The sequence below is a fragment of the Phaenicophaeus curvirostris genome, chromosome 1 (assembly GCF_032191515.1).
Source record: "Phaenicophaeus curvirostris isolate KB17595 chromosome 1, BPBGC_Pcur_1.0, whole genome shotgun sequence".
NCBI lineage: Eukaryota > Metazoa > Chordata > Aves > Cuculiformes > Cuculidae > Phaenicophaeus > Phaenicophaeus curvirostris.
The window spans coordinates 57,689,833-57,705,282 of record NC_091392.1 but is presented as its reverse complement, the minus strand read 5'-3'; the positions used below and the strand labels follow the sequence as shown (position 1 = coordinate 57,705,282).

General features: G+C 45.4%; 1 protein-coding gene across 2 annotated transcripts in view; it reads right to left on the bottom strand.

The window, feature by feature from the left end:
- Nucleotides 1-5,156, bottom strand: part of CHRM2 (cholinergic receptor muscarinic 2) — a 96,047-nt gene extending 90,891 nt beyond the window's left edge. The window contains exon 1 of one of the 2 annotated variants that reach the window (XM_069859083.1): nt 4,926-5,156. The gene's annotated coding sequence lies outside the window, so the exon portion shown is untranslated. The remainder of the gene's footprint in view (nt 1-4,925) is intronic. The other variant, XM_069859089.1, reaches the window with a different exon arrangement.
- Between the last annotated feature and the right edge of the window lie 10,294 nt (nt 5,157-15,450).

Below are 15,450 nucleotides of genomic sequence, written 5' to 3'. Positions count from 1 at the left end.
CCTATCTCCACTGAAATTAAGAGAGCTTTATATATTCAGACTACCTGAGAATCCTGACCCGGAGAAATTACTAAGCAAGAGAATAGTTTTAAATGGCTAGGTTTATTTTATCACCTTAGTTTCCAACACTCATTTTCACAATGATTCAGAAGAAAGATTTATGAAGATATTTTTTGTCTTGTTCCAGCCCTTTTTCAAAAAAAGAAAGAAAAAAATGAAGAAAAAACTAATAATCCCACACCTGTTCACAGTTTACTCAGAGCTTTTCTAAGAGCTTGAGGAAAACCCTTGGAGATGCTAGTTTACAGAATTTCTCACCTATTTGTGTTGTGGTCTCTTGTAAATATCTTTATTGTCATCCCTGTCAGAGGAGCCCCATACTGTTCCCAATGCCCATTATCACATTGTATTTCCCTTTTGGCAAAGGCTGATGAAACAGAGCTGTTCTATGAACAGTTGTCAAAACATTGGTGTATTCTAATTACAACACTTACTATGTTTTTTTTTCAAAGTCAAATTTTGAGCTCTATTGCACTAGAATAAACCAGAAGTAATTAAAGTCAGTGGAGTCATCCTTGATTTGAAAGAATGTAATTAAGATCAGAATCTAGCCCATGAAGTCAAAAGAGATACTGGAAAGACATCTAGTCAAAAAGAAAACATGCAGAAGGCTCTCAACAAAGCAGCTGGCCCTAACCGGTGGTCTGTTTCATGTTATCCTTATCCTATTCTTAAAAATGAATGCACGAAGCACATGGACTACCAAAATCCCATGGCTTATCTTATTGTGTATCATTGGCAAGTATTCTTTAGGAAGTGTTTGACGGAAACGAGACGACACTCACTTAAACCTGTCCCACCGTATTATATGAGAAATGCCTCTTTGGAACACCTACTGATTTGTATCTCTGTCTACAGGGAACAGTTGTTGTTAGATATAGGAAATGATACAGCTTTAATGATGTGACAGACAGTCAAAAATAACAGGTTGCTCCATAGCCAAAAACATTTTTACATTGAAACAAGCTCAGGGCTCATGAGAAAGGGATGCAGCCTTTTGATACAACTCCAGGAGTGGACTCATGTTTTAATTCTGCTCATTTTTATCAGGGAGATGCAGGAAGATAGAGGGATAAATCGTCAAGAGATCCCTACTCAACTTGGTACAGAGGACTAGGCACTGCAATCCGCTAGGCAGAGTTGGTTGGCATTCAGCTGGTAGGATGAAGACAAGCGAGTAGACAACTACATCTTTCGGGCAGCTTTGACACAGGAAAACCTGTGAAGACCCTGGAAAACTGAAAGCTATCTTGGCCAAAATACAGCAACTGGAAAAGATGGCTAGGCTGTTATGTGGGTAGTGTGTTTAATTGTTTAATTTAATTGCAGCAGTTCTTAGTGCTTCATCCTTTGTGAAGACTGGTTCTTAAAAAAACAGAATTCGGGCTCAGTTTTAACACAGCCTGAAATGCTACCATGCAGTTTAAGCCTTTTAAGATTTAAGGCAACAAGCATTTGTGAAAACCTTATTCCTGTCATTCATACGAGCTGGATCTAAGCCCCTTCAGCTTTTCTTAGCCTGATTACAGTTGTCCACCCATCCACCCACCTAAAGAGCCCATAGAAGGTCAGGGTAGCATTTTCACAAATAAGTAATCCTCTTCCACACCTCCAAATCTCTGAGAATTAGCTGCAAGTTGTTGCAAGCTGAGAAGCTCAAAACCAGAGGTATCCAAAATTTGTGAATAAATAGTGAGATACAGACTGGGCTTCCCAGCTCTAATTTCTTCCTACCTATTCCTCCGTAGTTTAACCCGCCTCACAGGACCTGGAGTGTTAGCCTTTGGGTGACTGAACAAGGATCAGCTGAACCCCATCTGCCCTTTTTTTGACAGCTTGTGATTTAAAAAAGGGAAGAATTGGCTGGAAAGAGACTTGTACCTTATCTTGTACCACTTGTTTCTCTCCCATCCCTGTAACTTGCTACCAAACCTCGCATTCCTGTGCCCCAGGACACTCTCCCTAACCTGCCTCTGGCACTAGAGAGCACAGAGTTCTGGGCTTAGAGCTGGAAATCCAACTCTCCATGGATTCCTACTTTCCCTTAAATTAAACTCAACTTTCAAAGAGGTCTTGATTTCACAGAAAGGCAATCTGATTCATTATTACTAGTTTGTCTGTGTTCCTCATGCTGCATTGCTATGGAAACAGGACCAGAAAATAAGTCTTTTGCATGTAGGTCATGATATTAGTGGAGAAGAGAAAGTCTGGGTTGAACGAGTGAGTGGGTTACAGGAGTGAAATGGGATAGAGTAACTGCCTGGGACTGGGGACTGTATCAACAACAGTAGGGGATTTCATAGCAGATGTCCTCAGAAGACTATTGAACCAGACACCCAACGGGCTGAAAGATCCAAGCACTTAAAACAAAGGAAAGCCATGAAACACACACAAGGAGTCATCCCTAAAATGACAATCAAAATGATAGTGAGGCATGGGATTGAACACACAGGCAAAAAAAAAATGCTTCTTTTTGCAGACACTGTATTTTGCTGATGGCCTTGGTTTCCCCCTTTCTGTGTCCTGATCTCCCTCCAGAGTGATGCTACAGCACAGCATGGCTGCTGCCCCTTCTACCTCCTCAGGACACTCCCAGTTACACATGGTCCAGATCTCCCCAAACTCAACCCAGGTGTAGAGTTACAACCCTTTGAGTAGAGGACATTACTTAAAATCTTGGGTTTAGACAGGAGAAGAGCACCATCTCTCCTTTTTATAATTTTGGCCTGCATCTAAACCAACTTGGGGACATCCTAGATCCTTCTCCCCCATGCACAGAGCCCCTTCCTTGAGCAGACTGCAATGCAGAATTCACAGAGAGCTGTGGGAAGAGGCAGAGAGGGCAACTTGGTGGGGCACGTGCTCGCTAAATCAGCAAGCTGTCTGTACTTGTCGCTCTCCTGATGCAAAATTAAACAGAGCTGCCTTTGCAGTCCAAGGCCCCTGCAGAGGGGAAGTTTGACCAAAGTTATGGTCAAAAAGAACCTAAGGGAGAGAGGGAAGAATACTTTGTGTAGCTTAACGCAGTTTATAGATGAGTCACTGAGAGCAGCTGGTGTCATAAACCATGCAATCAAGGCTAGTATGTATTTAGACAGGGGCTGTGATTGCAGGCGATGCAATACCATAAAAGCAGACAGCGTACATACTTCTGATCTCCCTTATTAACCTTCCTCATTATCAGTACTTTTTTGTTGTTAGTTTTTTGGGGTTTTTCCCCCAGAAAACTGCAAGAGTAACCTGTCAAGCAGAGGTTGGCCTCTCTCCTTTTTTTTTTCCCCTCTTGCCTTTTTTCCTTCTGCAAAGGGAAGATCTTCCTTAATGGATAGGGACAAGACAATATTTGCACATGCACTGGTTGACACATAAAAATGGGGAGAGACATTTGTTATTCTGGTTAGATTTGTAACAAGAATCACCCTCTCCCCAGTGTCCTCTTGCATTTAAAAAAACTAAATCTCCTTACCCTAAAGGAACTTTAGCACATGAAAACAGCAGGAAAAAACGATCTTACAGGGCAGGGAGGAAAAGTCCCTTGTCTTTTCCCTAGAGAAGGGGTAAGGACACCCCTAGGCCGGCGGGAATGAGTTACAAACCCTGTCAGCCCCTTCTCGGAGCTGGCAGCGGGCTGCACTGTGGAGCCAAAGCCGCTCTCCGGGAACATCGCACCAGCCGGTGCGGGGCCCCGCGGGCCCTTGCGGGAACACCAGCCGAGGGGAGAAGCCGGTCTTGCCCCTTCCAGCCTGGTCTCTCAACGGGGCATCACCCTGGCACTTGGACAGCCGCGGGGAGGGGGCATCAGGACCTGGGTGGCTTGAAGCTGATCCTGGGAGGCAGCTCTCCTCGCACAGCTTGGTCTGAGCTCCCTCTCAAAGCATCGGCTTACCCCTTCTGGCCACAACCGCTCCGTGGTGGAAGCACGGAGGGAAAGGATCCCGGAGAGGTACGCTCGGCACCAGGTCAGCCCCGCCGGGGGCTCAGTCGGGCCGGGAGAGCGGGGAGAGCCAGACCCGGCCCCGGAGCATCCCCGCCCGCCGCTCAGCCGGCTCCCTGACCGCAGCGGCACCAAGCCAGGGAAGCGAGTTCGGAAATGAGCCGAGGAAACCCCACACCTTCCCTGCCTCCCGCCCTGAGATGGGAGACGGCAGAGACCGGCGCTGACCCCGGGAAGGCGCACGCTCCTCAGGAGGGATGCTGAGGAGGGCGAGCGACCGCGCTGACGCAGCTGAGCCCTCCTCACCTGGTACCCCGCGTCCCTGCAGGACAGAGATTCTCCCGTTCCCATCTCTGCCTTCCCTCCCGCGGGCAAACTCCGCTCCCGGTGACATTTTGCAGGAGTCGCCAAGAAATGTGTCAGAGGACGATTTAGGAAGGGTAGTCTAGGAGATATCCCTGTGGCGGAATGCAGCATCTACATAGAAAACCCGTGGACAGGTGCTTGGAAAACGCGAGGGTTTCTCCCAATCCAGCCACTGTGTCTCCCCTTCCCCGCTACACCACACTCGATTCTGGCATCAATATAACAGCTGTAACTCGACAGAGACAGGCGATCTCATTGCCTTCCCTCCTCTCGCTGCCTTTCCCTCGGTGACCCGCACTGCTATGGACTCTTTCAGCAAAAGTTTCCCTAGGTTTTTTTCTGTTCCTTCTGCCAGGAAGTAAAACGTAAGCAGCTCTCTTCTTGGACGTTATTTTCTCGGCTGGAGCTTTCCTGCGAGAGCAGCGGATGAAATCATAGGTGCGGCGGAGAGGGGGGAGGAGAAATAAAATAAAATAGAACTTAAAAAAGGAAAAAAAAAAAAAGAGAGAGAGAAAGAGGAAATGAAACAAAACCAGAAGAAACGTCAGTAAGAAAGCTTTCCTACCTGTGTTCCAGTTAGCAGAAGTTGCCTGCCATCCCGCAGAAAGCGGCTGGTTGCGAGCGGCGGCTGCGGAGTCGCTCTGGCAGCAGAAGCGTGCGGGCTGCGCGCAGTCAGAGCCCAGAGGCAGCCGCTTTATCTTTCTCTTCCATATCTTCCAAGGGGAGGGAGGAGGGGGCTGGGGTGGGGGAAAGACAGATTACTTGGTACCGTGATAATGGAGGGAAAGCGTAATGGTTTGGAAGCTTTAAACAAGAGGTGGCATTGTCCGGAGCTGATGGAGTTTTTTGTCTCTCCCTCGCTCGTTCTCTCCCTCCCACGGGCACAGACACGCACATCTACACGCACACCCTCCGTGGCCCTTGGGAGTCTCTGCTTCAGTTCATCCAAGTTGAAATTTAAAAAAAAACCCACAAACAAAAACCAGAAAGGTAGAGCAATAGTGCTATCAAGCCTGGGTTCCTGGCTTAACGGTTTAGACAAAACTGGGGAAATTAAAAATAGCAGAAGCTGGGACTCCTAAGTGAGCCGGTAATAATTCATACTTCCCCCAGCTCTTCTGAGGAAACGAGGGCAAGCTGCCACCTTTATGAGGGTGGTGGTGAGGGAGGGAGGGAAACGGGACGCCTAGGTGAGCATCCCGGTGAATGTCCCTGCTGGGGAGCTGCAGCTGCAGGTCTGCTTGCTGCTCGCCTGCGGGGGTGTGCTGGTGGTGTCTGGAGGGGGTGAGCGCGAAGTGGGCTCTATTAGCTGCAATGGGCAGGCAATTTCTGCAGAGAACACTTACAATTTTCTTTCAATATGACAGGATTAGTTGCTGTTGAAGGCTCTCCTCCAATAAGATCAGCAGTGTTCTCTGATTTGGTAGCTTTGCTGAATAGAAATGACTGGTACTCGGTATCTCTCAACACACTCTCCCTCATCAGACACTCCCCTCTTCCTCATCACAAGTCTTTATCTACAATTTGCACATCAGAATTGGGTTTGGGAGAGGACGTTGGGGTGTTTTTAGGGGTCTTTTTGGTTTGGGCTGGATTTTTTTTTTGTTTGTTTGGTGTTATTTTCAATTACCTCTTCTCCTTCTTACCTTGCAACATTCTCCACTTCTGATTACTTTTTTTTTTTGCACAGTTCCATGGCAGCTGTAGGTCTCAAGTGATGTATAGGAGAAGAGAGAAAGGAGATCTCGCTTTTTGGTTATTGCGGTAATCAGAGTCTCCACGCACTGTGGGAAAATGTTGTTACAATAAATCCTGTTTAGTTTTTAAAAATTATTATTGTGCTCAAGTATTAGTGGAAAGTTGCTACCCCAGCACAATAACAAACAGATTAGGGGAAGCAGATACATTTTAAGAACAAAAGTTAATTCTCCTTGGATGTAAAGCATTCCCCTTTAATTACTAGTCATTAGGCTGAGAAGTATTTACTTTACTTAAGGGAATTTGCCAGTTCAATGGAAATAATCTAGATATAAACACCTTTAGGTTTGCTTTGTCTTTATTTGCCTCTTTCCGGGATTGGAATTGATTTGTGGTCTGGGGTGATGCTTTTTCCACAACATGTCTGTCGTAGTGGAAAGCAGGAGAGAGGAGCCCTTTTCACCAGTTTTTGAAGAATAATAGAAGGAAGTGATAGGAAGTGAAGAGGAAAAAGAGATGCACCTTATGAAGGTGAACCTGGTTTCTGGCTATTTCCTGACCTGCTTCTTCTGCCCCTTCACTCTTCTTGCAGGACGGACAGAGCCAGTGCCAAACCACTCCCTTCTCCACTCCAAAACCCCCTTCACTTTGCAGAAAATATGTCTTGGCCTAGGTTTGCCCCAGGCAGAGGAGCTGCTTGCACTACTTGCACACATTTAGCTATTGCATTTAGAAGGATCTCAGGGGTGAATTACCTTCAGGGTAGCAGGACTCTGGAAATCCTCTGCTCCATCCTGGGATGGGTATTTCCCTTGGGTGGCAGGCATAGATTGAAGGCCAGAAGCTCTGGATTTTTGAGGTAGTCATACTTCAGTGTTGCACAAGTCTGTGTTTCTCTAACTGAAAACACTTTCCCAGGGTTTAAAGGTTGGATTGCTCGTAGCTCTTCAAGAGCAGCAAGGCAGCTGGGACCCGATGTCTGCTTCTTGGTTTCTTTTCTCACAGAAAATTTTGCTTGGACTTCACGGCAGAGTTAGAAGACAGTTGTGTGGGTGACTCAAAGGAGATTTGATACCGGGAGGTTTGAAGCAAGTCATGAGAAGGCTGTAGCCCTGTGGGGCTGCTCTGCCACAGGCACAGCCACCCCAGGGCAGGGGACAGTCACTGATATAGTGCGGCCACTCTGTCCTTTGCGAGACAGCCCGGCCACCCCCTCCCCTGCACCTCCCACGGGCCGTCTCCGAGTCGTCGGCGTTTAACATATTTTAACATTCATTAATCATCATCAGACTCAAAAGGGACAATACCTGCCTCCTCCTCCCTTTAGTAACATTATTGTTATTGCGCACCCCTCCCAGAGACGTCGCGAGTGTTTGTGCGCGTTGATTTCTGGAGATTTAATTAGAATTCAATAACCTCGGCCACGAAACAGCCCAAAGCGAGGAGCAAAGTTGGGGGTGTGTGTGGGTGGCCCTGACCCGGGGCAACCCCAGCAGCGCACAGCAGTCTTCGGGACCGTCTCCCCCTCCGTCTCAGAATAGGGGCAGGGTCCTCTCCAAGCCGCTTCCCACGGCGGGAGCGAAGGCAGGAGAAGCCTCTGGGCTGGGGCTGGGGCTCGGCGCGGCTCTGCCCGGCTGCAGGGGGCTCCCCAATTCCGCGCTGCTCCGCGCTGTGCGCTCTGCGGGAGAGGCATCCTCCGCCGTGCAAAACTCCCTCAAGTCAGGGAGCATCTCCCCTCCTGGCTTGCACACTCCCCCTCTGTGATCTCCCTAGGATATGTAAGGCCGTAGCTAAAATCCTTGCCGTGTGACCCCCCCGCTCCAGCTTTCCCTGTCTGCAGCCCGTCTGGGGAGATGGAGGTTCCCCTCCCACCGAAATGCGAACGCGTAGCCCCGTCTTCCCGAGCCCGCGGAGCCCCGCTCTTAATCAATCTCAGCAGATAACATCTTGATGGCACCCAGCGGCTCCGTGGTAAACAGCGCCTTTTAAGTTTAACAGAGCATCTGTCATTACCGGCTCCTTTCTTTAGAGCACTACGTGCTAGACACGCCTCCCGAGGGGAAAAAAAAAATGCTATTCCCGAGCTTAAAACATTTAAAATGCATTCCCGTCTTCGCCCCCAGCTCAAGCAAGAGGACGAAGGGCGGGGGAGCCGAGTAATTTACAACGTGCTAAACAGCTGTAGAGATAAAGCCATCGTATAACCACAGAACAAAGCGCTCAGCCCTTCGCTCGCAGAAAAAAAAAAAAGGAAGACGCGTGAGGAAGCGAATGTTTGCCAATGATGATCTTTCCCTCCCGCGGAGGGACTGAGAGCAGCTCCCGGGGCCGGGAGGCAAAAATAGCAACTTTCAGCGAGGGGATTTCCAAAAGAAATCGTGTCCGTATCCAATCATGCTGAGTGATGTCTAGTGATACTTTGCTGTGGACCATGTCCCTTCCCTTAACTTCATGTCTCCCAAATGGCCCCTTCCCTGGGCACTGAGCTGCCTCCTTGGGGTGCGCTCCGTGAGAGCGAACGCCCTGTCCCGAGGGTTTTGTAGTATGGATGAACTCGGAGTGGATGGAGAGGACAGGTGTCCCCGAGGACCATTTCCGAGGTGATCTTTTCCCTGTTATACTCCAGGGGGTGCAACCCCTCTCCAATTCAGCCCTAACCCTCGCCCGGAGACCATGGAGATGCCTGCAGAGACTTAAGGTCCCTTCAAGAGTGAGGGAGGCCACCTGCGACCTGGGGACAAGGTGCCGTAGACGAGACGCCTCCACTCTCCTAGTCCCTTCTTCAGCATCCCTTCACGTCTACTTCACTCCTGTACAACAGGGTTAAGGTTGGGGGAGAAGGAGGGTCGGTATGAGAAAAGAACAGACATCAGGCAAAACTACCGTCTTCCCTCTCACTCGGAGAGGCATTCACATCCATTTTGAGCCAGCTTCACTCCTGCTAGCCCCTTTCTATGTCCAGATGGATAAGAATGGCTAAAGAGGGCAGCCCAGTTCCCCTTGCTTGTTGTTTCTGACTTGCCATGTTTCCTAGGAGGATGGAAGGGAGGGTGCACCCTTAGGCACAAGGTGGAGAGGGCTCTGAAGGCTTGGCTACCTCACTACTCATTTACCATGCCTTAAGCAATTGACTTCCTGGCTAGCAGACAGATTCTTGGGGGACTGAGAGAGCAAGCCCAGGAGACAACCAGATCTGTAAACTTTAATACCTGATTTCCCTTCAGAGGTCTTGTCCCCTTCCTGGTCCCTGCTGGAGGTGGGCACATCACCTCCCAGGGGAAAAAAATAGTTCTGAGAGCCATGTTTATTCAGGGTGCCTCACTAGTGCTGGGGAACTAAGAGTGTCTCTGTTTCTTCTTCCCACTTGAAACCTGTAAGCCCTCCAGCACAGCTAGCAAGGAGGTGTATTGCTTTTACCTGCCAGCAATATTAAGCATTGCCTTATTACCTCAAAATTGTGAAGCTTTTCTTTCACTTGCCCCCTGCATGAAGACGGTGTTTCTGTGGCCCCTTTGAGTCTTCATGACTGACTTATTAGGAGTTATTCAAAATAAACCACACTGATGAAATGGAAATTTCCAGCAGGTTTAGACAGGGGTCAGAATCTAATTTTCAAAGCCAAACTGATCCTCCGTCTTGTAGAGCAGCTAGGTGGCGAACTGGAAAATCGAATCTACTGTTTTATTAAGGATAAACACAGTATCTGGAAGGCATCCTGCCAGACGTCGCAAGCTGAGGGTGTATTTTTTTAATGTAAACATGCAAGTAGTTTGCCTATCAATAAAGCCCTATAAATTGCAGATCTGCACTTTTGTTTTAATGTGTAGAAATAATTCCTCTTTAAAAAACTGTCACAAGGTCCCAGGTGAGTGAGTAAGCATATAGGTGGGCAGGTATTAAAACAGTTTCAGAACAATTTGCAAAATGTATTTGCTGAAAACTGGTGTCACCTTTGTCCAGGCTTGGTAAGACAGCTACTGAAAATCATGATTTAGCGTGGATTCAAGGCTGTCAGACATGCTTCTGTGTACAGATAGTGAAGTGACTTTCAGGAGAAAGAAAACAAGATGGAAGTATTTATGTGACGTAAGAGTTAAAAAACATTAACAAGGGGGAAGCAGTCGCTTGATTGTCTTTATAACAGGACATATTTTATAGCTGTCTCTTAAAAGACCAAGAGTTAAACAAATTCCTCTTTAAATCGTGTGCCTGTGTGTGGAGTGGATTAACTACTGCATAAAAATTTTACTTGACGTTCACCATAGAATCACAGACCCTTCTGGACCTGAAACTCAGGAGTTTATAGCTTGAAATGTAGTCTAACCGGGAGAAAATAGGGAAATCCTGCAACGGGCAGAGCCGCGGGAGCCGCCGGAGGAGCGCGGACAGCCTCCTGCAGCACCCTGGACAGCGCCCGGCCCGCCGCGCGTGTGTCCGTGTGTCTGTATGTCCGTGTTTCCGTCCACCTGTGTGCGCGCACTCACATCCCTGCCCAAACGGCCGATCCTCACGTGTGTGTTTGCAGCTCCTTAGGCAAATGCAAACCAACGATCAGGTCCACATCTGGTGTGATGTCCTTTGAGGTCATGTCTGTTGTTTTTAATACTGCATTCCGTGGAAGACGACTCCCTGCAGCGAGTCGCCAAGGGCTGCTTCTGTGCATTGCATGTAGCCATTAACTGAAGTCAATGGGTAGAAATGAGGAAAATTTCATCATGCCCTTTAAACGTGTTAGAGAAACTCTAACATTCACCTAACCATCCAATAACCTGAAGCTCAGGACTATTAATATCTCCTTCCAGTCCAAGCTCTAAGTAAATAGTTGTGTTACTGTAGAAGAGTCAGTGAAACTTTTCTGCAGAGAGTCTCAGTCAGTCTTAACTTGTCCACTTCACTCACATTGTACACAGGGATGATGTTTGCACATAAGAAGGTAAATAACAGGCAGGCCATACACTTGTTTTTATTTTAATTACCTGGGGAACACCAAAAGATATTTCAAATTATTTTCTTTTTCTCAGAGAATCTAGGCCCTTGATGACTTTATGTGCAAAGCTCCAGCGACTCCAGAGGAGTGCTGAGAACTGCTGGTTTGATGGAGAGGTTCAAAGTGGTTCACACCTCTGTGGGAAATATTTCCCCTCAAGTATTACTTTACAAACTGACTCAAGAATTCTTCTTTTTACCAGGCATGAGGTCAAAGGCTCTGGCTGCTCTTTAAGCACTTTAGGTCCAGGAACCAAGCTCCCCTGCAGCATAACTCTGTAGACACTTCCCCTTTGTTCTTTTGATTATGCCACAGGGCTTGTACAAAGTCTCTCTGTTAATGATACTACTCACCCAAACACACGTATGGAATGAATGACTGTTTGAAGTTCATCCAAACCCCATAAAAACAGAAACAGAACTGTTAAAACAGGAATTTTTTAATTTTTTTTTAAGCAAGCTACTTCTGCAGGCATTTCCGATCTATCCTAAAAGAAAATACAAAAAGGAAAATAAATGCAGTTTCCTTGGCGGAGTAGCATCCACACTTCCCACATTCCCACTGAGTATTTTCTGATGGGATACTTGTTTTCTCGGTCTTTCTCCTCCTGAAAGTGTAGGGTTTTGTGCCTATTGTCACTTACTGGATCAGTGTCTCTTGCAGGAGAACGTTGCCTGTTTAAATGGCTTAACTTCATGGTAGTCACACATACACACAGCTGTCATGGGAATTCAAACAATAATAGTAACAACAACAGCTAGTTCATTTAAAACTAGACATTGAAAATAACCTTCCATTAACCATGCTAGATAGCATCTTTTCCTCAGTGTCTAGTGTGTGATTTGAATCAGAGTGAAAGTTGTTCCATTTGTCATATGCGCTGGCAGACATAATTCATCATGGTCAGGAACAATATCATACTGTTTTATCCTTTTCCTTTCACCTGCTGGTAGTGGCACAAGTGACACACTCCTTGAGTGCCAGGAGTCCTGGGCCATCAAAGACAGAGGTGCTTCTGCAATTAGGCACAGTATTTTCTAATTAGCTCTTCTATGGAGCAGGACTTGTTTGTCCTGGTGAAACTCCATGTTACTATGACTGCTTTGTTTTCAGTACCTGAACAGGCATCTCCCAAGTCACCGCAGTGTACTGCATAGTGTGCCAGCTCTCTAATGGCCATCTTGGTGGTTTCTACATCACAGTTCACTGTCCTCTGTAGATATGGTCTTAGAAATACATCGTTTATTTGTTTACCTTGCTCTTTAATCTGAGTTCTACATTCATTGTCTCCACATTTTTCACTTGCTCCTTCATATTTAGAACTTCTTTTGAAGTTTGTTGTTTTTTTTTTTTTTTTTTTTTTTTTTTGTGTGTGTGTCTCAGACTCATAGCACAAGGAATGTAAAGAATTCCCAGTCTGTAGGCAAATTCATTAGCCTTTCTCCAGCAATAGCCAGAATCAAGTATTTCTATGGGAAGAGCAAATTATTTTTTCCTCTATAAGTGAGATAACCTGACTCCATCAACAAGTCTCCTCCTAATCCCAGAGAATTACAACTACACAAATTCTCCTGGATGGCTTTTGTTGTCTATTATACTGTTTGTCTTAGCTTTAATTACCATGACTTAGGATATTCCTGGAATGTCTAGAAACACACTGTTCTTTGAACCTTGTGAAATTTTCAAGTTCCAGGTCATTCTTGACTTTGAGAACTACAGAGTAATTATGTGTTCTACCGTTCAAATAAGTTTGTGAAAAATGTATTTTCTTTTCTGAGTTTTGAAGTTGATACTTTACCTCAACTGATAGCTCACACCACATTTTTGTTTTTGTCTGAAGTATCAAGAACAGAAATCTCCCATCTTGGAACAGCAAAATCCTATATTGGAATTATGCACTGGATCTTTAATTTTTCAATATTCTTTCTTATGCCCCTGCTCTCTAAGATAGAGTTTTCTATATTTTTTTCTTCACTTCCTGTTCTGCCAAGAGTGTCTGGTTTTTTCATGTTTCATGGCAATACTTCTTCCCTTTCCAATCCCCCTCTATGGCATCTTTCTTGAGACAAGGTCATTTTATAGCAGGTACTATTCTAGATTAAACCACACCACTTAGACAGACAGCCTGTATAATGTTTGAGTATGATTGCCTAATACTAGTTCATAAATCAGTATAAACCTCATTGCTTAAGAGCCTTCTGCCTTATTTGCTTAGGTGAACTCAACACATCTTTGCTAATCTATCTGGAATTATACCCATGTCACTTGTGTGTTTAACTTAAAAACTTCAGCAAAATACATCAGTAAGTGGGTTTTTTCATCTTCATCATTTACTGATTTGTATTTATCAACACTGATCATTCACTGTACTGTTGTTCAGCCAGTGAACTTGTTAAATATATTCAACTTCCTTTGATTTTTCTGTTGCTTCCAGTCCAGCACAAAATCCCTTTTCAATTAACTACAGTCTTCTGAACTGCTTCTAGAGTCCCTTTGTCAGAACTAATTTGTAAGCCCTTTTATTACTAATAGTCAAGTGATAAATTCTAGCTCTTACTTCCTTTACTCTATTATATAATTCCTCTCTCATGTGCTTATTTTTTAACAGAAGAAAAAAAAAATCCATCAAATAGAGTTGCTTAGACTTCCCCTCCTTGCTATTTCTAGCAGCTGCAATAAAGTTGCATCGACTTGTTCCAGCTATATACCTACAGATTCTCAACCTTCAGTTTGTGAACTAAGGTAAGATTAGTAACAGTAAATATCACATATACCATAACTCAGTTTTTGACTCTTAAATGCTCTTTTTTATCATGTGCAGTTTTGAAATGTAGTAAATAGAATTTTTCCATAAAAGTTATAGGTCCTGCCATGTTGGGTTTTATTCCTTCCCGTTTTTCATTATCATCACAGTAAGAACTTAAATATATTCCTAAGCATCCTGGAGAATTTATGTGTCCTTTCTTGAAAATTGTGCATTACTCCTACATAGAAAGGGTGAAATACACCTGTGAAATCACAGAATCACTAGATTGGAAAAGACCTCCAGGATCATTGAGTCTAACCATTCCTATGAACCACTAAACCGTGTCCCTGAGCATCTCATCCACCCATCTTTTAAACATCTCCAGGGATGGTGACTCAACCACCTCTCTGGGCAGACCATTCCAGTGGCTAATGACCCTTTCTGTGAAAATTTTTTTTCTGATGTCCAGCCTGAACCTCCCCTGGTGGGACTTGAGGCCATTCCCTCTTGTCCTGTCCCCTGTCACTTGGGAGAGGAGGCCAGCTCCCTCCTCTCTAAAACCTCCTTTCAGGTAGTTGTAGAGAGCAATAAGGTCTCCCCTCAGCCTCCTTTTCTCCAGGCTAAACAACCCAAGTTCCCTCAACCACTCCTCATAAGACTTGTTCTCCAGACCCTTCACCAGCTTCACTGCTCTTCTCTGGGCACACTTCAGAGCCTCAACATCCTTCTTGTGGTGAGGGGCCCAGAAGTGAACACCATACTTGAGGTGTGATCTCACCAGTGCCAAGTACAGGGTTAGAATAACCTCCATGGACCTGCTGGTCACACCATTTTTGTTACAAGCCAAGATACCATGGGCCTTCTTGGCCACCTGGGCACACTGCTGGCTCATGTTCAACCAACATTCCCAGGTCCTTCTCCTCCGGGCAGCTTTCTAGCCACTCTTCCCCTAGTCTGTAGCTCTGCATAGGGTTGTTGTGCCCCAAGTGCAGGACCCGGAATTTGGCCTTATTAAACCTCATACCACTGGTCTTAGCCCAGCGGTCCCACCTTTTCAGATCCCTTTGCAGAGTCTCCCAACCCTCCAGCAGATTGACACTTCCACCCAGCTTAGTGTCACCCACGAACTTACTTACAGTGCATTTGAACCCCTCATCCATTCTTTGCTTCCTTCTATTATTTTACTTTATTTATTGTCATTACAATATATTTAAAAATGATAATATTAATAGAACAGCAACAAAATTTTCTAATTCAATTTCACTCAGCTGACACAGAATGTATGGACTCTCTAGCAGTATTTAAATATTGTACATGTTCAAATTACCTGTTTTCACATTCCTATGTAGTAGATTATTGGCTGAATTGCTTTGCATCGAAAGGAACAGACTCTTGAGGAGACATGACAATGGTTTTGTAGCTCAGGCTGGTATTAAATCAAGAATAAGCAGCCTTTCTATTAAGACTTTAAATTAGAAAGAGAAAGGTCTCTGATGAAGTTCTAAATCGCTGCAATGATTATTAACAGCAATGAATCATGCATGGTCAACCAAACCAAGTGAGCTCTGCAGCACTTTAGAAATGTGTCTTGCAGGCTTATTTTTATTATTGTCCAGTGATCCAGCAAAACTATAGATCACACCATGTGATCACCTTGCA